Raw genomic sequence first — 6,212 nt, 5'->3', positions numbered from 1 at the left:
TCATCATAAAAATGCAGGGTCTTATTGTTAAACACTTTTTGCTCCTAAAACTACACTTGTGACTCTGGACCCTGGTTGGATAATGCTGAGGTTGGTTGCCAGGAGCTGGCGAGGAGGAGGTGGGAGAGAGATCCCTGTGGTTTGCTTTTGGGGGCAAGAGCATTTCGAGAATAATCAGATCTTTCACAGATTGACACTCCTGTGAGCATATTTTGTCAGCATGCTCAGAGAGTGCCCGACCACTTTTGACTCCTTATGTCTAGGGAGCAGCAGGAGCCCCTGTGTTGGCAGGGTTAATTGACCGTGATCAGCAGGTTGTTATTACGTTCTTACCGGAGTTGCTATTACGTTCAAGAGAGGGGGAGGAAGCAGAAAGTCTCATACCTGTGTTGTGAGTTCTCCAAGTAGAAAATAATTGAAAACTAAGGGTTTACTTTTTGACATACTCCACTCTTCTTTATTACCTATAATTTAGGTTTTATAACCAGGAAGGAAGATATAGAAATAAATGACTCCTTCCTGAATACAACAGACGTACCACTTGTGAGTGAGGTTTCAGGTAGCTGCCTCGTTTCCATGGTGTCAAAATCAAGGCTGTGTCAGTGTGGTCCTCTTGGACCCCAGACACTGCAAATAATCCCAGGGCCACAACTGGACTCATCATGTCCCTTGTCCACGATTGAAATTCCACTCACCCTCAGCTAACACTTCCGCCCATCTGGACATGCACCAATCGTCATTCCTAAGGAGTCTGAGCCGCTGGTGACCATGCCCTTCTTGGACCAGGGCTGCTGTATTTGTCCATTCAGAGCTACAATTAGACAAGGGGCACCAAGGACACCAAAGTGTGTCCTCTGGGTTCCACACATATCCTTCCTGCCCCTACTGTGGAAAGCAGCCCTACCTACCTGCTGATCACGGTCAGTTAACCCTGCCAACACAGGGCCTCCTGCTGCTCCCTAGACATAGGGAGTCAATAGTGCTCAGGTGTCAGTCATAGTTTAACAATACCCTTGCTTTTTCCCTTGGCCAAAGTGCACCCCCTTACGGGACCAGGGCCTCCAACCTCCCCAAAGTTGCTGGGATGGAGAGAATAAAATTCTCCAGGGAGTCACTGAAGGTAAGTGGGGCCACTGCCTGATTTTGCCTCTTGGCAGGATCATATTGGAGACACAGTGACATGGAAATCTCTGACTCAGTGCAGCTACTGCATCCTGAAGGATGGCACCCCATGCTTGCAGACTATTGCCCCTGAGCTGGTGCCTCACCTGCACCCCCAGCAGTATACTCCAATTCTACCAACCTGGCTGCCTCTGGAGGGTGTGAGTGTAATACAGCTGGTCAGTCTCATGGGCACGGGCCCACTCCTGCACATCTTCATTGTAGTGTGGCTCTGCTCTTTGGATGATCTGATTTATGGGATTCTGTGCCTGGGCATCGGGCACTCTATTCCTGTGGGAACAAATCTCTGGCTCCTCCAGGATGAAAAGGGCTCAATAAAGTCAACTTGCCGCCAAGTGGCTGGTTGGTTTCCTCAAGGAATAGTGTCATATTGGAGGCTCAGTGTTGTTCTCTGCTGTGAGTAGATTAGCTATGCCAGGGGCCCATAGTTAAATCTGTTTTGGTAAGTGGGAATGCATGCTGTTGACCCATGCATGGCCTCCATCTCTGCCACTGTGTACACTTTGTTCATGAGTCCATTGTGCCTGTTGTGGGGTGGCTGGTGACAAAAACTGGCTAATGTCAACCAGTCAAGTAATTTTGCCTACTCAGTTGTTCAGTCCCTCTTCCGGGGTGGACACTTCTTAGTGGATATTACATGTAATACAAAAATACCAAGTGGTATTTACTCCCTATACCCATTTATATGCCTCTATCCCATATCTCCTTTGTCTCAGGTATTCTAGTACATTCAGACTCCTGGCTAGCTAGCCAGGCCATTCACCACTGCTCATAACTCCATATATATATGCACCTTACTCCTCCTTCCACACAAGGTGGATGACCAAGTGTGCCACTCAAAGTGCTGCCAGTGGGAAGATTTTTCTTTGCTGCTCTTTCAAGGCCACCACTGAGTGTGGCTAGAAAGCAGCCAGCATCTATTTTACAAAATGGCAGGATTCTGAATCTTCATAGGGTTTACCTCCCGCCCTCCCCAGCATGCTTGTTTTACCCAGGCCTCCAGTGTACTGGTTCATACCGAGAAGCACCTCTTACTCCTCCTGCTGAGTCAGCATGGTGTCATCAACATAATGGATCACTGTGATACTCTGCAAGATGCTCAGATGGTTTGAATCTGTTCAGATTAAGTTATCACAGAGGGCAGGAGAATTAGCATAGCTCTAAGACAAAAGTGTAAAGAATATTGTCCGTTCCATAGGAATGCAAATTATTTCTGATTTTCTTTAATGATTAGCTTAAAAATAAGTATATTCCCCCCATTTAACAGCCAAATATATCATGTAGGTGAGGTCTTACTAATTTGCCCTGGCAACAATACTATGCCTGGCACTGCAGCTGTAATTGGGGCTACTGTGTGGCTGAGTTTGCAATAATATGCAGTCATTCTCCATAATTGTCATCTAGTCTCTATGCCCTACTGGCTAATGGAGAGATGTTATGAGGAATAGAAACCACCACCCCTGCATCCTTTAGATTTTTAAGAGTGGCACTAGTCTCCCCCATCAACTCCCTAGAATGTGATGTTGTCTTTGATTTATTACCTTGGTTGGTGGGGGAACAGGAATGTGGAGTGGTAGCTTCAGGTGCCCCAACCTTGCCTACCTAACCATGACAGCTCTTATTCCACAGGCCAAGGACCTGGGGATTACTCCAACTGCCAAGTACAGATGATCCTCAACTTATGATGGTGTGACCTCCCGATAAACACATTGTAAGCCGAAAATATTCTAAGTCAAAAATGTACTTAATACACCTAACCTACTGAACATCATAGCTTAGTTCAGCCTCCCTTAAACATACTAGGAACACTTCCGTTAGCCTGCAACTAGGCACAGTCATCAGGCAGCACAGCACACTGTAGATCTCACTTGTTTATCCTTGTGATGCCCGGGCTCTCTGGGAGCTGTGGCTCGTTGCCACTGCCCAGCATCACGAGAGAGTATCCAATGATGTAGCACTAGCCCAGGAAAAGATCAAAATTCAAAATTTAAAGTACAATTTGTACTGAATGAGTACCGCTTTCACACCACTGTAAAGTGAAAGAATTCCAAGCGAACAATGGTATGTTAGGGCGTTTCTGTACGTCCATCCCAATCATGTATTCAGGAGCTGCGGAAATGACACAGGTGGTCTTGACTAGTGAAGCCTTGAGAGGCAGTGAATTTTCCTGCCCACATCCTTCAACAAGGCACGCATTCACTTGAATAAGATGATAAGGCTTTCTTTGGGGCAGTACAGGCAAGCACATAAGTAGGCGTTAAACAGGGCACTTTGTGAAGAGGGTGGAGGGATATTTTTCAGGGAGAGTAAGAAAAAAATATTCTCAATATCCAAGATAAGACGTCAAGCTGAAGTAGATGCAAGGAAAATCCGGGATCCTCTCCAAGATTTCTGAAATAAAGAATCTATGCCTTGATTGGTCTACATTTGGTTAGTTTTATTCAGAGGTACTTGATATATTATGGTGCCATTGCAAATGGTATCCTTTTAAAAATTCCATTTTCTGACTGTTCTTAGTATTTAGTAAGTGATTTTATTTTATTTTATTTTGTTTTATATATTTATTTATTTTGAGACAGATTTTCACTCTTGTTGCCTAGTCTGGAGTGCAGTGGCGTGATCTTGGCTTACTGTAATCTCTGCCTCCCGGGTTCAAGTGATTTTCCTGCCTCATCCTCCCCAGTAGCTGAGATTATAGGCACATGCCACCATGCCAGGCTAATTTTTATATCTTTGGTAGAGACAGGGTTTCACCGTGTTGGTCAGACTGTGAATGATAAATTTTATCAAAGGATATGTGTATCTATTTAAAGGATGATATGATTTCTTCTTTCTTGTGAACATGTGGTGATTATATTGATTTTCTCTTTCTTCTTTTTAAAGCATGTTATCTTTTACTGACCATCGATGCTTTCAGTACTCTTTGAGGACTTCCTTTTCATTGTGCATTCTCTAAAAGTCACTTTACATTATCACTTTATTTTAATTGTTAATCTCCTTCACATCAGTAGCCATTTTACGTTTTGTTATTTAAATTTTTCCTTCTCCAGGAAAATTCTTATAAATTTTTTCCTATATATTTTTCTCCAAGTTTTTATTCTAAAAAATTTCAAAGCTTTGGTGAAGTTTCACATTGTATCCTTCACCTGAATTCACCAATTGTTCATATTTTGCCCCACTTGCTTTACTATCTACGTACACACACACACACACACACACACACACACACACACAGTTTGGGTTTTGGCTCAGCCATTGGAGCCATTTGAGATTTGGTTTTGGCTGAGCTATTTGAGATTTAGTTGCAGACTAAATCTGATTCATTAGGCTGTGGGAAGGAACATGAGTTTTCATTTCTAATAAGCTCACAAGTGGTGCCCATGCTGCTAATCTGAAGACCATGCTTTGAGAACCACTAATATATAAACAAGGATAAATGATAAGACAAAGATGTATGCCAGATAATAGAAGTCCTAAAGAGAAATTAAAATAATATTTAAGTCCAGGCATGGTGGTTCATGCCTGTAATCCCAGTTCTTTGGGAGGTCAAGGCGGTTGGATCACCTGAGGTCAGGAGTTTGAGACTAGCCTGGCCAACATGGTGAAACTTTGTCTCTACTAACAAAAATTAGCCAGGTATGGTGGCACATGCCTGTAATCCCCGCTACTTGGGAGGCTGAGGCAGAAGAATTGTTTGAACCCAGGAGGCAGAAGTTGCAGTGAGCTGAGATCACACCACTGCACTCCAGTCTGGGCAACAGAGTGAGACTGTCTGAAAAAAAAAAAAAAAGGAAAATAATAATTTAAAAAGTTTAAAAAAATAAAGGAGATAAATTTTCAAAACTAAAGGGGGGGAAAGAATAAAAGACCTCAGAATGGAAGGCTTCATAGAGGACTAAACATGGGTAACAAGATAAAAATCCACTCCTAGAATAAGAAGAAAAAAATTCTAAAATCTACTGTACAGAAAAATAGATCACCTACCAAAATTAAAATTAGAGTAACACCAAATTTTTTCAACAGCAACATGAGAAGCAAGACACATGAGATAATATTTTCAAATTTTGAAAGAAATGCAGTTTAAATTTTATATCAAGCCAAACTAACATTCAGATATGAAGGCATCATAAACATTTTCTCAGGCATACATGAACTTTAGCTGGTTTGTGCATACAAAAATCCACTTTGAAGACAGTATTAGATGAAATGTTTAAATATCAGGAAAGAGATGTATAAGATGCCCCAAGAGACATGAAGTGAAGAGGATTAAATTCCTTGGAAAAGTTTGACCTTGTCATAAAAACTAGCTAAGGTAAATGCAAAACTAGAACTATTTATAACAATAAAGTAAGTAAAATTATATATTTCCCTTTAGGTTTCAAGAGCTGCCTACTCTGTGCTCATCTCATTATCTGAGCAACTCTCCTCCAAATCCTGTCAGGTAGTGGGGACAAATGGCACCTCCTCCCTCCAAAAGAAAATATTCACATGCCTTTTGACAAAAATATACTTTCCAAGATGGGTGCTTGCTTAATATGTAATCAACCTCTAAATTCATGTTTCCCTATAGGCCTATTTCTCCTGGGAAAGTTACTTAAATCTTTAACCAATAACTTCAACCTGGACAGTCCTACCTCAGGAGTTTAGAAGTGGCCTACACTTATTCAGACAAGTTCTAGCAAAAATCTAACCAAACAATTTCTTGAAGGGGAATAACTTCTTCAGTTGCAGATAAATTCCTTATCTGGTCCCTCTTCACAGGACTCACACAGCAACATGCAGTACAAACCTTAACTTCCTAACAGAAGGAAAATGACTTTTGTCTAACTTCAAGGTTATAAAGGTAAAGAGGTATTTTTGGTAAGGAATGTTATAAAGAGATTTTGAATATAAAACAAGATCTTGTATGATAAATTATTGTCCTAAAGTAAAATGACTGGTTGTTAAAAAAAAAAGAGGGATGTTTACAAGTTAGAAAGTCCAGGCATGTCATAGATGGTCTGTGTAAGTCATGAACAAATTTATGAAAT

This window comes from Macaca mulatta, chromosome 5 (assembly GCF_049350105.2).
Source record: "Macaca mulatta isolate MMU2019108-1 chromosome 5, T2T-MMU8v2.0, whole genome shotgun sequence".
NCBI lineage: Eukaryota > Metazoa > Chordata > Mammalia > Primates > Cercopithecidae > Macaca > Macaca mulatta.
The sequence above is the reverse complement of the archived record's forward strand: the minus strand, read 5'-3'. Positions refer to the sequence as shown.